Source organism: Rana temporaria, chromosome 6, assembly GCF_905171775.1.
Source record: "Rana temporaria chromosome 6, aRanTem1.1, whole genome shotgun sequence".
In the NCBI taxonomy this organism is placed as follows: Eukaryota; Metazoa; Chordata; class Amphibia; order Anura; family Ranidae; genus Rana; species Rana temporaria.
In genome coordinates this window covers 67225770-67244176 of record NC_053494.1, presented here as the reverse complement: position 1 = coordinate 67244176, position 18407 = coordinate 67225770, and the positions used below count along the sequence as shown (strand labels likewise).

The 18407-nt window shown below is 43.3% G+C and overlaps 1 protein-coding gene across 4 annotated transcripts in view; it reads right to left on the bottom strand.

Annotated features, from left to right (window-relative positions):
• The window catches only part of MARF1 (meiosis regulator and mRNA stability factor 1), a 444629-nt gene extending 426490 nt beyond the window's left edge, over window positions 1–18139 (bottom strand). For 2 of the 4 annotated variants that reach the window (XM_040356921.1, XM_040356923.1), the window contains exon 1: window positions 17992–18139. The gene's annotated coding sequence lies outside the window, so the exon portion shown is untranslated. The remainder of the gene's footprint in view (window positions 1–17991) is intronic. The other 2 variants (XM_040356922.1, XM_040356924.1) reach the window with 2 other exon arrangements.
• Window positions 18140–18407: the final 268 nt, after the last annotated feature.

Here is an 18407-nt window from a genome sequence, read left to right as displayed (position 1 = left end):
GGTACTAAGGGCTAATTTCATATCCACTCCTAACTGGCAAAAGGCGAGAATCTACTTATGTCATATTTATGAGGATTCCATTTCTTGGTTTCACATCAGGAAATATATGCCTTCCAGACTATTAGTAGACAAGCCTGGCTTTCTAGCATTGAGTGTAGAAAGAACTGGACGCGAGATCCTTAAATTTCCTCAAAATGTGGGTCTCAGCAGCCAGACCGTCAAAATTTAGCTTTTTGTAAGCAAGGATAGAACACAGGACCCTGTGACAGCAGGTCGTGATGTAGTGGAAGTTTCCAAGGTATTCCTACCGACATCCTTTTGATCTCGGCATACCAGGGCCTTCTGGGCCAATTTGGGAGCACTAGGATTACAGGAATTCTTTCCTTCTTGATCCTGCAAAGTAGCCTCTGTAAGAGCGATCGGAGGAAACGCATACATCAGTGAGAACTGATTCCAAGGAATTATTTGGAGCATCCGATCCGCAGGCTAGAGGCTCTCTTGTCCTGGATACAAAGTTGTCCAACTTCCTGTTGAACCTGGAAGCTAGCAGGTTACTCTAAGGCCGCATACACACATCTTCCCCAATAGCCTCATGCAAAGGCGATTAGACGGTCTTTTCTTTGCCTCACCTTGTGGATCAGGTCCTTTAGCGACTTGATCTTTGATTCTGGTAGGAATACCCTGCTTAGGGGGGGTGTCTATGATCATGCCCAATACTCCACCATTTCTTTGGGCTTGTAGAGCGGATTTTTGTAGGTTTACAATCCATCTTAAATGCTCCAGGTAATTTACTGTAGTTTTAACAGCATGATCTAATCCTGACTCTGACAGATCTATCACAAGTAGATTGTCTACATAGGCTGTTATCGCTATGCCTCGTGCCCTTAGATTTGCCAACAGAGGGGTAGTACCTTTGTAAATACCCAGGGCGCAGTAAGCACACCAAAGGGCAGAGCCACAAACTGGAGTGGTGATGTTCTACCGCAAACATTAACTGGTTGAGTGGGATGGATAGGCCACATGTAAAAGGTGTCATTGATGTCCATCAACGCCATGAATTCTCTGTAGGGTGGCAACCATTGATCTAATAGTTTCCATTCGGAAATGGCGAATGTTCAGAAACGGATTTAGAGATCTTAGATCCAGGATTAGTCCGACGTCTCCGTTTTGGTTTTGGGATCACAAAGAGGTTTGAATAAAACCCTAAACCTTGCTCCTTTAGGGTACTTCTGTGATCACCCCTTGAGACAGCAAGTGATCCAATCCTTTGAAGGACGCTCTTGTTAGTGGATCCTTGAGCTTTGGAACTGAGAAGATGGGGACCTCTCGAAAATTCCAGCTTGTACCTAGGAATACTGTGGATACTACGCACTTGTCCTGGATTTTTGTCTGCCATGCGCTGAAAATTAGCGTAGCGATTCTTCCTTCCAAGTTTTCCAGGGCTCGGTCAAAGTGTCCTCCGTGACATATGCAGGCCCAGGTGCCACCGGAGAAGTTGTTACTCCTGATAGTGGCAATGGCTCCTCCTGTATAGGTACGTCAAAATTTACAGGAGAGGAAGGTACCGAGCAGGCACGGCTAGAGTGCCCCGTCTCAGGCTGCGTTTGCGTTTGTCTTTCTTAGTCCATGAATTCCTCCTAAGGGAAGACATATTAACAAGCCAAGATACCACAACGCATATACTACTGTGCTCAATTTAGCAATCTACATATAGTATGCAACTTAAACACAGTTTCATGCAAGGAGTAGGTGTCTCTCTTGGGAGTGCCCCACCAACCACATAGAGCTTACGTGCCCCCAAAATGCATCTGTGTCTCAAGTAGCATCTGCTGGCTCTGGGTCCCTTAATGGGTTCTGTAATGAGTGCCATCTTTCAAATTAGCACACATGTTCGTGCTCCTGCTCCTCGCCGATAAAGCATGCGCGACCTAGCACAGATGGTGGCTGTCCTGGGGCGAGGAGGGGCCTCCTCCTGCCTAATACTGCATGTGCTGTGTCTCTACCCAGCGTACTGGAAGAGAAGAAGCGGTGGGCGTCTATAGCAGAGCTCTGCAGCGGAGGAAGTGTGCTTGTCCATAGGATCCGACACTGCTTAGAGCGTGGCAAGTACAACTCAGCTCTTTACTCCCTCTAGTGGCGAAAAAAGAGAAGACGCCTTACTCAAAATTGGAAAAAGGTCCTTAAGATTATTCTTAGGATTCCTTTTCCTCTTGCCTTTATCCCCGCTGAATTGTTTTCTGCTGAAATTTCAGACCGCACCAATCTTCACCCATTACGACGGGTTTCGTGTGCCAACCTTCAGGGACATGGGTTCCCATTTATAAGAGACCTCTCCCCTGGGCCTTGTAAAAGACTCTTACCAGGACTTTTAGCGTTATAGAGCTAAAAAGTGCTGGACCCTAGAGTCCGTCCTCCGAGACATTACAGGTGACCTCCTCGTGCATGAGGCCCGAATCCCATCCAGTTTCAGCACAATTTATTTGGAGTCTTGGATGGATGCGAAGGCATAGATCCTTTTTACCCCTTTTGGTACAGCTTTCCTTAGCACATCCTACACGCGTCCAACACCTTAGACACTGGTGGAAAAAACTAAGGTACTTCCCTGATGGTTGTTAAAATAGATTAGCAGGAGCTGGCCCAAGTTACAAAACACCTCTGAGAGTCACTGCCTATGTGAAGAGGGGGTGGGTGTGTGCGCGCCTTTCCTCCAATCAGCAATTTTAGCCATCTTGGCTGTATGCCCAGACATCACACTGTTAAACAGGAAGAGAACATTTCCTAACATGATATGAACTTTCTAAACCGTATATAAATGTGAAGACAGCAGATATGCATGTAAAACTATGTAGGGAGTGTTTACATCCACTTCAATTCAATCTCACCAACTATGGCAGGCCATAGAAGGTGAAAAGGTTTCCTGCAACCACGTGCGGGAAGCTATGGCAACTGAATCTGGTAGTATGGTTGCACCAACGTTGATTGATAATCTTAAAATCAGCCTGTCCATACGTGTAAAATGTCGGCCAGTTCCTGCTGAACTGGCCAAGGATTCCAATGGTCTATGCAAACATGTAGTGTGGCCACCAACCAGAATAGGGCCTAGTGCTATATGCACTTGGTTCCCAGGGGATAAAAAAAAAAAAAAAAAAAAAAAATTCTCTTTTTAGGCATTTGTTCACAGGACATTTTCTATGCGGCCCATCCAAGTTTTAAAAGTGCAGTATGCAACGCCGTAAAAAAAAAAACATTTACATTGAAGCACCAAAGATAAAATGTTCTTTTGTGACCCAGTCCTAAATTTGAGCTGTTACCATACTCTCTCCTGGTTCTCCATCTAGAACTGGGGTCCCCAACAGGGCCGTGACCTCTCTGCAACCAGGCGACGAACGTACGAGTCTGGGTTGTCAATATGGGAGGCTAGCAAACTGCACATGCGCGAGAGACTCACTTTGCGACAGGTGTTCTGTCAATATTGACAAAGCAGCGGCTTATCTTGTAATGCCCCTCATAGCTATTCCAGAGTGTACCATAGCAACAGAATACCTGTCGCAAAGCGAGTGGATCGCATGGGTATGGGACGCATAACGGAAGATTCTATGTCTCTCACGCATGTGCAGCTTGCGAGCTTCCCATATCGACAGAACACTGGCAGGCGAGCAGACACGACAATTTCATCGCCCGCCCTGCATGATCGCATCTTCTGCCCCCACTGTGCAGCCGCAGGCAGCAGAGAGATTAGGCGGGCAGAGAGAGATGTCTCACTGCCCGCCCCCACGCCAACAGCCAGTTTGAATGACCAAATCTTCCAGGAGTAGGGGTACATCCTGTAATATGCTTCCTACAGCACAAACCTTAGGTCCACCATCATGTGGATATGTCTGCTTCTCTACTCTTATGTACTTTGTCTAGCACATCTTAGGTTTAAAAAAAAAAAAAAAAAAAAAAAAAACCACACACCCCATGCTTGCCAAGCGATGTCCCCTACAGCAGCGCTCCCCTAACCTTTTTGGCACTAGAGCAGTGTGGCAAGCCGCATCTGGTGGCAAGCGACGCGCTTAGGGCGCCCATTGATTCTGCATTATGGCGAATTGAACCGTTTGATTTTACATTACAATATACTGTAATAGAAATGATGCGCTTCAATAATCCTGACACCATATCAACCATAGTGTTGTGATGACTGAAGTGCCAACACCAGCCATAAAAAAAACTGCATTCTCCCCACCCCCCGGCACAATTCTCTTCCACGCAGCCGGTCCCAAAAAGTTTAGTTACAAACACATGTTCAAGACCAATGTCTGATCATTTTGAATGAGGTTGTATTGCACATGTGCCTGACCAGAGCACTGCCTGTACTTCTACATTTGGGCACATGCACAATAAAACATATGAAAGATAAAATAAAAGGGTACGACTGAGGGGCCATTGTCAGCATGCCAACACTACAAGGATGCAATAAGAAGTGTAGGAGCCCAATCACAGCAACTAAAATAAACTACGAGAAACCTATCGAAGAGTGAAAAGTCCCAAAATTTGTTTAACCACTTCCTACCTGGCCTATAGCAAACCGTTAATCGGCTTTTCCTCACTCGCATCTGACAGACGCGAGGAGAGCCGATCGGCTGCTCTCCTGACAGGGAGGTCTGCGGTGATTGTTATCAGCACAGCCCCCCCCCCCCAGGATGCTGCCCAGGACCACCAGGATGGCCACCACACTGTACCACCAGGTATGACCCCTAGACCACCAGGGAAATGCCAATCTGTGCCCAGGCAGCTGCCAATCAGGGCCCACCCACAATGCCTACCAGTGCCGCCTTATCAGTGGAGAAAAACGTATTTACAAAATTTTATAACAAACAAAATAAACAATTTTTTTTATTTGTTTAGTAAAAAAATTTTTTATATATATATATATATATATATTATATATATATATATATATATATATATATATATATATATATATATATATATATATATATATATATATATATATATATATATATATATATATATATATATAATATATATATATATATATATATATATATATATCACAAAGGTGATCAAATACTGCCAAAAGAAAGCTCTGTTTGTGGGAACAAAATGATAACAATTCTGTTTGGGTACATTGTAGCATGACTGCGCAATTGTCATTTAAACAGCGCAGAAAGCTAAACATAGCTATTGCGAGAGAAGGGAGGTCAAAATTGTCGTTCAATGTTTACCCATAGTTTGTCATTTGTTGGGTTAAACCAATGTTTCATCTGATCTAAGATAGAAGCAAAATAATAATTTCTAATGTCTGGGAGGCCCATTCCACCGGAATTTTTTTTTAGTAGTAAGGATCGAGAAAGCAACTCTGGGTAGCGCCATTATCCCCAAGATAACAATCCCCAACCTAATAAGCATTAAAACGACTTTATTCGCTTGAAAACACATTCTCTCAAAAACCAGACATGTAGAGAAAAAGGCTAAATTACATCTTCCCACAGAAGTCATTAATTATTGCAGAATCAGATTCTCTGTAAACGAGTGGATCAGTAATGGATATAATCTATACCAGAACCTACCCCTTAATGTTAAGAACATCATCGAGACTAAGATTTGTAAGTGTGCCCGACTGAAAGATTTCTCTCCCATTAATTTGATCGAAATCCCTATGAACCTTTGGGAGTTCCTCTCTCCTCAGAAAAATGATAACAAGAAAGGTATATCTTTCTTCTACGATGGGTTATCCTCCCAACTGTTTACCAAAAACACAAATATGCTGAAATGGGAAAAGGATCTGAGTGTGCAAAAGTACTAATCACTGGCCCTCTAATTATAGTACAGCCCTGCGCTTTAGGATAACCCACAAAGTCCGAGACAATGAATTCAAATAAACACACTAAAACAATAATAAAGGCAGCTGCTTAAAATATAAAAGTCACTGGTAAAAGCAGAATAATTAAAACAGCCCGCACAGAGCTTGTCAATAGTCCTGCAGCAGCGCTGCAAACTCCTGGTTTGATAGAGAAAATGGCTAGTGTAGAATGGCCAGATCAGATGTAGTCAGAATATGTGCTCCAATCACCAAACAGGACAATCACCACGTGGGGGGATATAGGGTCCCCTTCGGGGGAAACACTCACCAGACGGTTTCTTTTAAATAGCGTTTCAATCTATATCTCCTTGTGTGCTGCCCTTAGATGCTGAAATCTGCATACCCTTCTTACTTCTGGATCACCGTTTGTCTTTTTACTCTCAAGGTATCGTATCCACAGATGTATAAGGGAAGGAAAAAATCCATATAGTGCAGTATCGTTTAAAAGCTTTAATGTCACCCAAAAAATACATGAACACCAATCCCCTTAAAAAACATGCGTACCAGATAGTAAATCAGTCAGGCATATATATAACATATAGATGTGTCTTTGTGCAACTCTCACTGTTAGGGTCTGGATACCTGAAGACCGCTCTGAAGTGTTTAACTTCCTGGGTTCACAGACAGTGGAGCGCAGATGTCACTTCCGGTTGGATGCTGGATCGCAGCGCTGCGATCCAGCAACCAACCGGAAGTGACATCTGCGCTCCACTGTCTGTGAACCCAGGAAGTTAAACACTGCAGGAAAGCCTTCAGAGCGGTCTTCAGGTATCCAGACCCTAACAGTGAGAGTTGCACAAAGACACATCTATATGTTATATATATGCCTGACTGATTTACTATCTGGTACGCATGTTTTTTAAGGGGATTGGTGTTCATGTATTTTTTGGGTGACATTAACCACTTCCATACTGGGCACTTACGCCCCTTCCTGCCCAAGCCAATTTTCAGCTTTCAGCACTGTCGCACTTTGAATGACAATTGCGCGGTCGTGCTACACTGTACCCAAACAATTTTTTATCATTTTGTTCCCACAAATAGAGCTTTCTTTTGGTGGTATTTGATCACCTCTGCGGTTTTTATTTTTTTGCGCTATAAACAAAAGAAGAGTGACAATTTAAAAAAAAAAACACTATTTTTTACTTTTTATTTAATAAATATCACAATTTTTAAAAAAAAAAAAAGTTTTTTTTCCTCAGTTTAGGCCGATATGTATTCTTCTACATATGTTTAGTAAAAAAAAAAAATCGCAATGATCATATATTGATTGGTTTGCGCAAAAGTTATAGCGTTTACAAAATAGCTGATAGATTTATGGCATTTTTATTTTATTAATTTTTTTACTAGTATTGGCGGCGATTTGCGATTTTTTTTACTGTCACCGTGACATTGCGGCGAACACATCGGACACTTTTGACACGTTTTGGCGCCATTCACATTTATACAGCGATTAATGCGATAAATATGCACTAATTACTGTATAAATGTGACTGGCATTCAAGGGGTTAACACTAGGGGGTGAGGGAGGGGTTAATATGTATACCTAAATTGTGTTCTAACTGTGGGGAAAGGGGGGTGACTGGGGGAGGTGACCGATCTATGTCCCTATGTACAAGGGACACAGATCGGTCTCCTCTCTCCCCTGACAGGACGTGGAGCTCTGTGTTTACACACAGAGCTCCACGTCTTGTCCCTGTAGCCGCCGATTCCGAGTGCCTGGCGGACATCGCGACCGCCAGGCACGCGCATCGGCATCTCGGGGACGCGCCGGGCGCGCCCCCCAGTGGCCGCAAGAATACAGGACGTCATATGACGTCCTGTTGAATTTTCAGAGTAACCGTGGAGCCGTCATTTGACGATGGCCCGGTACTCTAGTGGTTAAAGCTTTTAAACGATACTGCACTATATGGATTTTTTCCTTCCCTTATACATCTGTGGATACGATACCTTGAGAGTAAAAAGACATAAACGGTGATCCAGAAGTAAGAAGGGTATGCAGATTTCAGCATCTAAGGGCAGCACACAAGGAGATATAGATTGAAACGCTATTTAAAAGAAACCGTCTGGTGAGTGTTTCCCCCGAAGGGGACCCTATATCCCCCCACGTGGTGATTGTCCTGTTTGGTGATTGGAGCACATATTCTGACTACATCTGATCTGGCCATTCTACACTAGCCATTTTCTCTATCAAGGAAAAAAAAATTTTTTTTTTTTTTGGGAACAACTGCGCTAAGGTGATAGGTTGGGATTAATAAGCCGCAATTAAATTGTGTATAAACAAAATAAAGAACGAATAAAGAAGGATAATTGCGCTAAACCCAAATGTGCACTTGTATCAAATAAACATGTGACCAAGTATGTGTGCTAACAACTGAATCTATACTGGAAGTATAAATTCATCCGTGGAATCAGGGGGCCGTGGCCGCCTGTTCCTACTGAGCACTGGTGTGTGTAAGCCCAGTAATCAAATAACACTGTGATGTGTCAATCGTGACTACAATAATTGCTATAAAGCAGAGTCAGGGGGCCGTGGCGGCCTGTCCCTACTAAGCAATGATGTGTGTGAGCCCAATATTCAATAACACAAATAATATAACACAAATAATGAATAAACCGTGATAACAGTATTTGCTACAAAATAAACCACAAAATTAATATTATTGTGTAAAGTCCATAAAGTCCAAATTGGAAAAATAAAATAAAATAAATTAGGTGATAAGTCCATATAGCAATGAAGACACCCGTGAGAATTCCAGGAATGCTGTAACTAGGCACCAGACGTGAATCCACCACCAATCATGCAGCTGCTTACCAGAAATCAGGGTCCTGCCGGACCACTATCAACATATCTCTCAACCAAAGATTTTTAAGGCAGTAGTAGATCCTCCACTTGCACTAGAACCAAGCCGTACTCAGCGATGGATATAGAAAACAACAAGACAGAGCTCCACATGGCATAAAATCCGGGTGATTTATTTAAAACAGCATTAAACGAATATACAACTCACATTTGTGGGTAAAAAAAACAGCAATTGGCCTGTAACGCCGGCCGGACGTATCCAGGAACAACAGCCACTCATTGGAGAAATGAAGGGGATGGCGTCCACACGTCACTCACTCCACCCGACGCGTTTCGTGACAAGATCACTTCTTCTCGGGGTACGAGTGGCGTGGGACGCCACCCCTTTTTATAGGAAAAAACAATAATAATCAATAATCATACAATTCCACTAACCAAGCCTCGCTCCGGGATCCACACGCGCACCGGAAGTGTATCGATCTGCATCCGGATCACTGAGTTCACCGGAAGTCGATATCCATAGGTTGCCCAATGACTTCGCCCAAAGGGGCGGACACTTATGACGCGCGTGACATCCACCACAGCGAGGCGTGGCAGGAACACCCCCTAAAGACAGGACTTTAATGTCACTGCTCAAGGTTTTTTAAATTACAATATAGTAAAATAATCCGAGTGGTGAAGTATCAATTGCTGCGCATGATCACATTATGTGCATCGTTAGTCAGCATTGAAATCTTCACTCGGTCAAAAGTTTTCTTATTTTTTAAAAACTAAAATAGAATAAAATAAAATAAATCTTAAACTAAATCATGACGCTGAAAACCAAGCCTCGTCATGAGTTATTGGCGCATGCGCCCATACAACGCCTCAGACTGCTTGCGTTCCACACAGAGCAGATCATGATTGGTTGGCAGGGCGGGCTCACCAATATCCTTATAGGTCAATGATGAAATAACCTAGCAGCTTTGAATATAAGGCTGCTGACAAATAAACTTGGCATTATTAAATATAAACCCCGCGTGTTGGTATATATCATTGGGTTAATATATAGGCTGAAAATACAACTTTTGTCTGAGTGGCGTTACATAAAGTGACTATACTCAATCTTATTCGAAATTGTATACTTCTGTGAACACAAGTCAAAATAAATCAATTAGTGAAATTAAATCGTTTCTATTGTGTAAGTGACCGCGCTAAGCGGAGTCCCATATACTAAAAAACACGGTTAGTGATTGAATCTCAGTGAATCCACACTTAATCCCCAGATTAGGGGTAATCAAATAGTGAACCAAAAAATTAAAAAAGAATTAAAAATTTATATAATCATGAAGTTGATGGTTTATATTCTGAGTGACTCTAAAGGCAAACTTGCTCAAAATTATGTGAATTTTATCTCCAAATAACACATCCGTGATTATTTATTGTTTCATCTGTACAGACAGCATTATTGTCTTCAGAGAATTAAAGTTGCAAAAATAAATGAATAAAGAATTGCACAGAATAAAAATTAAGCATTATTTATAAAAGCGTTAATATCAGTGTCAACGTTGAGGCCATAAGGGAGATATGTCCTCAATCTATGGATCCATGCCATTTCAGTTTTAGAGATTTCTCTAATTAAAGAACTCCCCCTCCAGTTCGGCTTGTATTTGTCGATGCCCACAAACAAGGTTCCCTCTGGGTTTCTGTGGTGAACCAAGTCATAATGCCTTGAAACCGAATGGTTCGGAAAACCACTTCTTATCTTGGCTATATGCTCGTTCAATCTAATTTTAAGTTCTCTTTTAGTCCTCCCCACGTACTGTAACCCGCATGGACATTGAAGCAAATAAATCACCCCTTTACTCGAGCAGGTGATAAATGGTTTTACTTCATGGGTTCTTCCAGTACTGGTGGAGGAAAAATGAGAAATCTTCCTATCTTGACATTTGTTTAGAAGGCACACTTGGCAATTCTTACACCTGTGGTAACCCGTGAGGTTTTGCCAGAAAACTCTTATTTCACTGGGGGGGTCCTGGACACTTGGGGCCACACTGGCTCCCAAGGATGAAGCACCTCGGAACACCACAGACGGTCTTACTGGTAACACAGGTGCAAGTACAAGGTCGCTTTGCAATATATGCCAGTGTTTTCTAATCAAGCGTTTAATGTTTTGATGTTGTACTGAAAAGGTAGTTATGAACGGCAGAGAAAAGGCATTCTTCTCTTGTTTGGTTTGAACCTTTAACAGGGATTCCCTGTTCATGTCGCGGGCAGATTGTACCGCCTGATCCAATATCAAAGGATCATAACCCTTCTCAAGGAATTTGTTTGACAAGACAGCAGCCTGACTATCAAAAACTTCAACCTCTGAACAGTTGCGTCTAATCCTGGTATATTGTCCTTGAGGGACTGCCATCAACCATGGACCATAATGGCAACTGTCCAGAGGAATGAACGAGTTCCTATCAGTCGGTTTAAAAAATGTACTGGTGACAAACTTATCACCCACTATGCCAATATTCAGATCCAAAAAATTTACCTGAGTCTGGCTTGCAGAAAAAGTGAATCTAATGCCTCTAGTGTTATCATTGAGGAAACTCATGAACAGATCTAAGTCATCTCTCTCTCCATCCCAAAGGAGGAGGACGTCGTCGATATACCTAACCCAAAGTGTTACCTCAGGCTTTCGGCAACCATCGACGACATCCTCCTCCCACTTGGCCATGAAGAGATTTGCCAGGCTGGGGGCATATTTAGCCCCCATGGCCACTCCTCGATCCTGGCGAAAAAAACAATTGTCGAACCAAAAATAATTGTGACTCGCTGCAAATTGCAGCAGAGTCATGATGAATTCGATCTGTTCTGAGACTAGGGTTGAATCTCTGGTTAGATAAAATCTCACCGCCTCAAGGCCAAGATCATAGGGAATTATAGTGTAAAGGGATGTCACGTCAGCCGTGACCATCCACACACCATCCCTGGGGGATAGACCCGACAGCAGATTAATCACCTGCTCCGTGTCTCCAATGAAGGAGGGTAAATTGCGCACCAAAGGCTGCAGATAAAAATCAATGTACTTGCCCACCCGGGACGTGATGGAATCAATCCCACTGACAATGGGACGTCCCGGGGGGCAAGTTTGATTCTTATGGATTTTCGGGAGATAGTGTATTACCGGTGTACGAGGAGCCACCGGTACCAGGAACAAACTCTCCTTTTTGTTTAATATCCCTTTCTGGAGGCCCTGTTCTACTATAACCTCCAGGTCGCGTTTGTATTTGACTACTGGATCACGGCTTAAAGGGGTATAGGTGGCCTCATCGTCCATTTCTGCAACGTAATCGCATCTATCTAGGACGACGATGCCACCCCCCTTATCAGCCGGTCTAATGACAAGTGACTTGTTGGAACACAACGAATCAAGTCCTGTCTCAAGAGCTTTGTTCAGTCTAGCCTTCTTAATCTTCATTTTATCCAAATCCTTCAGTACAACGTCCCTAAAGACCCTTATGCTAGCAGGTAGGGTCCCGGGATTGAACAAGGAAGCATTGGATAAATTAGAATGCCTATATTCTGAAGCACGTTGAGGCCCTTCAACAATAGGATTCGTTAAGAAAGACGCCATCCCCTTCATTTCTCCAACGAGTGGCTGTTGTTCCTGGATACGTCCGGCCGGCGTTACAGGCCAATTGCTGTTTTTTTTACCCACAAATGTGAGTTGTATATTCGTTTAATGCTGTTTTAAATAAATCACCTGGATTTTATGCCATGTGGAGCTCTGTCTTGTTGTTTTCTATATCCATCGCTGAGTACGGCTTGGTTCTAGTGCAAGTGGAGGATCTACTACTGCCTTAAAAATCTTTGGTTGAGAGATATGTTGATAGTGGTCCGGCAGGACCCTGATTTCTGGTAAGCAGCTGCATGATTGGTGGTGGATTCACGTGCCTAGTTACAGCATTCCTGGAATTCTCACGGGTGTCTTCATTGCTATATGGACTTATCACCTAATTTATTTTATTTTATTTTTCCAATTTGGACTTTATGGACTTTACACAATAATAATAATTTTGTGGTTTATTTTGTAGAAAATACTGTTATCACGGTTTATTCATTATTTGTGTTATATTATTTGTGTTATTGAATATTGGTCTCACACACGTCATTGCTTAGTAGGGACAGGCCGCCACGGCCCCCTGACTCTGCTTTATAGCAATTATTGTAGTCACGATTGACACATCACAGTGTTATTTGATTACTGGGCTTACACACACCAGTGCTCAGTAGGAACAGGCGGCCACGGCCCCCTGATTCCATGGATGAATTTATACTTCCAGTATAGATTCAGTTGTTAGCACACATACTTGGTCACATGTTTATTTGATACAAGTGCACATTTGGGTTTAGCGCAATTATCCTTCTTTATTTTCTCTATCAAACCAGGAGTTTGCAGCGCTGCTGCAGGACTATTGACAAGCTCTGTGCGGGCTGTTTTAATTATTCTGCTTTTACCAGGGAAAAGGATCTGGACCAGATTTTTTCCCCCCGACTCAGTGGATTAAAGCATTTCAAACGATAAGCAAGTCATCCTCTTGCATTGAACACTGGGATAATGCCCAAAAAATAATTAATAGATGGTACTTAACACCATACAAGTTAGGGTCCTTTCACACTAGCGGACCGTTTGTCCGCTCATTACAAGTCCGTTAACGGACTTGTAATGAATCCCTATGGGAACGCGTCCGTTAGCGGATGGAGCATCCGATAGCGTCCGCGTCAGTCGGGATCCGCGTCAGTCGGGAAACCCTTTTTTTCTTCCGTTCGGCGGAGCGGAACTGATGCAGACGGACAGACGGTCCGTCTGCATCAGGTTCCCCATAGGGGACAGCGGAGCAGAGACAGGGCGGTCCCTGCACTGTGTGCGGGGACCGCCCTATCCGCCGACAGCTGAGCGTGGATCCCCGCTGAGCCGACGGAGACACACGGAGCGGACCCGGAAACGGTCCGCTCCGTGTGAAAGAGCCCTTATCCAAAATTTATCAAACAGCATCCGACATCTGTTGGAAATGTAACGAGCAAAGGGGAAACCTCCTGCACACGCTTTGGAGTTGCAAGACTCTAAAATGTTTTTGGAACTCCATCTCATCCTTTATCGCCAATCTTAGCTATAGATCTATACAAATACCCCACTTTGTATAGGACTATTGTCTTACATATTTTGATAGCCTCAAGAATTACAGTGGCCTCTCTATGGAAATCCGCAGACGCCCCAAACCTACCAATGGTCATCACCAGATTAAACACCCAAGCTCAATTAGAACTATTATTAGCCTATAAGAATGATTCTATAATCCCCTATCGTAGAAAATGGAAAATGTGGTTAACCCACCCGAAAGCTTCCAAATATTTAAAAGATTCCTTACTTTAATAATCTTCCTATGGTCTGAAGAATAACAGTATAAAATACTGAATCTTTGGTATAGATAATGACTAACGGCAGCCTTTATTTCAGTTTTCTCCATCCCCTCCTTTATTTGCCTTTACTTTAGCTGTATAGGTGTACCACTGATCATCTTGGTGACCTCCCAGTCCTACAGTTTGTACCCAATTGGGGTAGGCTGGCCTAGGTCGCTGAGTACCGTATTCTTTTTGCTGTTAAATGTTTGCCTGTACATGGTGATTATACTACTTCAGTTGTATATTGAATGCAACTACCTCAAGTGTTGTAAATTGATAAACCCAATAAAAATGTATTGATAGAAAAAAAAAAGAAAGCTCAACATAGGCTTGGGCAGGAAGGGGTGCAATTACCTGGCATTAAAGTGGTTAACTATATGAATAGTAAGAAACTAAGTCAAAGCATATTGGTCTCATTAAGGATAATCAGAAAAAGGTGACTACCACCGACAATGAGAAGGCATCTGTAATAAATGCATTGTTAATTTTTACAAAGGAAAAGGAGGAGTATAGTAATCAATACTGTATTGTTAGTAACATATCACTGAATATACTTGTATTGCCAACAGAAGCCAATGCCCAAATTAAGACTTTAGTAATAAAAAAAATTAAAAAAAATAAAAAAAAAACACACACCAGGACAAAGATGGCATACACCGAAGTATACTCAAAGAATTTAAGACAGATAAATCTCCAAACTGTTATCCCTAATTTTTATAGACCGATTATTGGCAAGAATGGTACCAGCTGATTGACAAAAAGCCAACATGATAACTGGGAACTACAGGCCTGTCATTCCAACGTTGAAAGCAAGTAAATTATTGAAAGGGTTGATAAGGGACTATATCCCAGAATTTGCTGATGAAAACATTAGAAGGAATAAGCATGGATTTATGAAAGATAGTCCTTGCCAGACCAATCTGCTACCATTCTACGAGAAAGTGAGGTGCCATCTAGATAAAAGGAAGCCCTGTGGATGTGATGCATCTGGATTTTGATAAAGCATTCGATACAGTTCTCCATAAACGCTTAATTTACAAATTGAGATCTAGTGGCATGGAGCATAGTGTATGTACCTGGATAGAAAACTGGTTACAGGGGTGCATCTAAAAACGGTGGTGATAAATAGCGTGTACTCAGACGGGTCTGAAATGGAAAGTGGGGTACCCCAGGGTTGTCAGGGACAAATTTAATTTATCCATGAAAATACGATTGAGCAATTTATGCCAAGGGAAGAGTTCCTCAACCACTTTAAATGTTGAAAAAATGTAAAGTAATGCACTCAAGAGCTAAAAGTATAAACTACAAGTTACTCGCTATGAGGAGAACCTTTGAGAGAATCCAGGATGATCTGGAAGTCCTAGTAGATCACAGGATCAGCAATGGCACACGTATTCTGCAGAAAGCAGATTAGCAGCAGGCATTATAAAAAAAAAAAAAAAGGAAGGACATTTACTCAAGAGATAAATTATAATTCTACAACTTTACTCTGGTTCAGCCACATCTTCAGCATGTGCCCAGTTCTTGTCACCAATAGGGATGAGCCGAACACTCCCCGGTTCGGTTCGCACCAGAACATGCAAAAAGTTTGTTCAAACATTGTTAAAGTCTATGGGACACGAACATGAAAAATCAAAAGTGATAATTTTAAAGGTTAATATGCAAGTTATTGTCATAAAAAAAGTATTTGGGGACCTGGGTCCTGCCCCAGGGGACATGTATCAATGCAAAAAAAAAAGTTTTAAAAATGGCAGTTTTTACGGGAGCAGTGATTTTATTAATTGTGTATAGTATGCATTTAAAGTAGCTCATGTTTCCCGTGTTTAGAACTGTCCCTGAACAAAATGTAATTCCTAAAAGGAAAAAAAGTAATTTAAAAACTACTCGCGGCTGTTCATGACCCTTATCTGAGCATGCAACCTGGCAGGCTGCAGGAAAAGAGGGGGGACGGGAGAGAGACACCGCCCCCCCCCCCCCCCCAACTGTTTGTACTGACCATGTGGTCAGTGGAAAATATCGGCCTAATTTTGATAATAATCGACCGATTTTTCAAAAATGGTCAAGTATCGGCCGACCTCTAATCTGGGGGTCCCCTTTGTTAAAGGGGGCTTCCAGATTCCGAAAAGCCCCCCGCCCGGAGACCCCCACAACCAACGGGGAAGGGTTGTGGGGATGAGGCCCTTGTGGTCATGTGGCCTGGTACGGTTCAGGAGGGGGGGGCGCTCTCACATCCCCCCCTTCTTTTCCTGTGGCCTGCCAGGTTGCGTGCCCAGATAAAAGTCTGGTATAGATTTTTGGGGGGACCCCACGCTTTTTCAGGGTTCCCCTTAATATTCATACCAGACCCAAAAGGGCCTGGTAATGGACTGGAGGGGAACCCCTGCTGTTTTTTACAATGACTTTGATCTGTATTGCCAAGACCCGACAATTCATGAATAGCCGCGAGTAGTTTTAAATTACTTTTTCCTTCAGAAATTACACTTTGTGCAGGGACAGTAATAAACACTGAAAACATGCACTACTTTACAGGCATACTATACACCCCCCTGGTACAAAATTTAAATTTCACTTTTATTGTTTCACTTTAAGCATCATTCAAAAAACTGCCATTTTTAAAACTTTTTTTGCATTGATACATGTCCCCTGGGGCAGGACCCAGGTCCCCAAACTTTTTTTAAGACAAAAACTTGCATATTAACCTTTAAAATTAGCACTTTTGATTTCTCCCATAGACTTTTTAAAGGGTGTTCCGTGGCTTTTCGAATTTGCCAAGAACACCACAAATTGTTCGCCGAACGCTTATTGCGATTTTTTTTACCAATAATATGTAGATGAATACGTATCAGCCAGAAAAAAATAATTAGTCATATATATTTTTTGGGGGATATTATGGCAAAATAAAATATTGCTTTTTTTCCCCAAAATGTTCGCTCTATTTTTGTTTATAGCGCAAAAAATAAAAACCACAGGAGGGGGGGTTGTAGTGTATGCCCAGCCTGAGGAGGGAGGGGGGGTTGTACAGTGTATACCCAGCCTGAGGAGGGGGGGGGGGTTGTACAGCGTATGCCCAGCCTGAGGAGGGGGGGGGGGGTAGTACAGCGTATGCCCAGCCTGAGGAGAGGGGGGGGGTAGTACAGCGTATGCCCAGCCCGAGGAGAGGGGGGGGGGGTAGTACAGCGTATGCCCAGCCCGAGGAGGAAGGCGGGGGTGTACAGTGTATGCCCAGCCTGAGGAGGAGGAGGGGGGGGGGGGGGTTGTACAGAGTATGCCCAGCCTGAGGAGGAGGGGGGGGTTGTACAGCGTATGCTCAGCCTGAGTAGGGGGTTGTACAGTGTAGGCTCAGCCTGAGGAGAAGGGGGGGGGGGGGTTGTACAGTGTATGCCCAGGCTGAGGGGGTGGGGGGGGTTGTACAGTGTATGCCCAGGCTGATGGGGGGGGGGGGGGTTGTACAGTGTATGCCCAGGCTGACGGGGGGGGGTTGTACAGTGTATGCCCAGGCTGACGGGGGGGGGGGGGGGGTGAAATTTGCACAGTGTATGCTCATCGGAGTACATTGTTTATGTGAGAATAAAAGTAAACACACCAGCCTACCCTGCTTGTTCTGTAATACCCCTGTGACCGGCTACTCCTGGTGGAGGACTTGCATACCAGGCACATAACAAGGTCGCAATAAGAAGACAAGATGTTAGTAAACATCACACAAGAGTAAAAGCCGCCAGACACTGAAAACATAAAGCGGGGCATAAGAAAGCGCGGAAGCCGTTCCGTTCCCCAGAACTGCTGCAGCACACAACGCAGAGAAGCAGGGCGACCCTGTACAGCTCTGTATTTTAACCTGGGCCTCCCAGAAACCATCCCATTCCCACACAAAGCCATTACCAGAGCTCACCTGGCTCTCTACCTTCTCACTCCCCCTACTTCTCTCACATCTTCCTCCTTTGTGATTGCTCACACACTCTTCCGCTTTGCGGTGACGTTCACTCCTTTCTTTCTTTACGCAGAACGCATTCAGTACGTCGGTCCAACCTCCTTTCCTCTCTGAGCCTCTGCTGTCCAACGAGAGAGAAAAAAGGCGTTGCTAATTTCGGCATTTTGTTCGTTATGTGCAGGGTGTTGTGGACTTAGTTGTATCATTTGTTATACTGCTATGTAGTTATACTATATCCGTGTTACTGTAATGCATATAAAAGATGCCGAGCATTACGATCAGCTGTTGGCGACTTCTGTGGAGTTTCACAGCTCTGATTTTGTTCTTCACAGCCCCGCCTCCAATGTTTTATGTCAGGAATCGTCTTTCTATTCCGT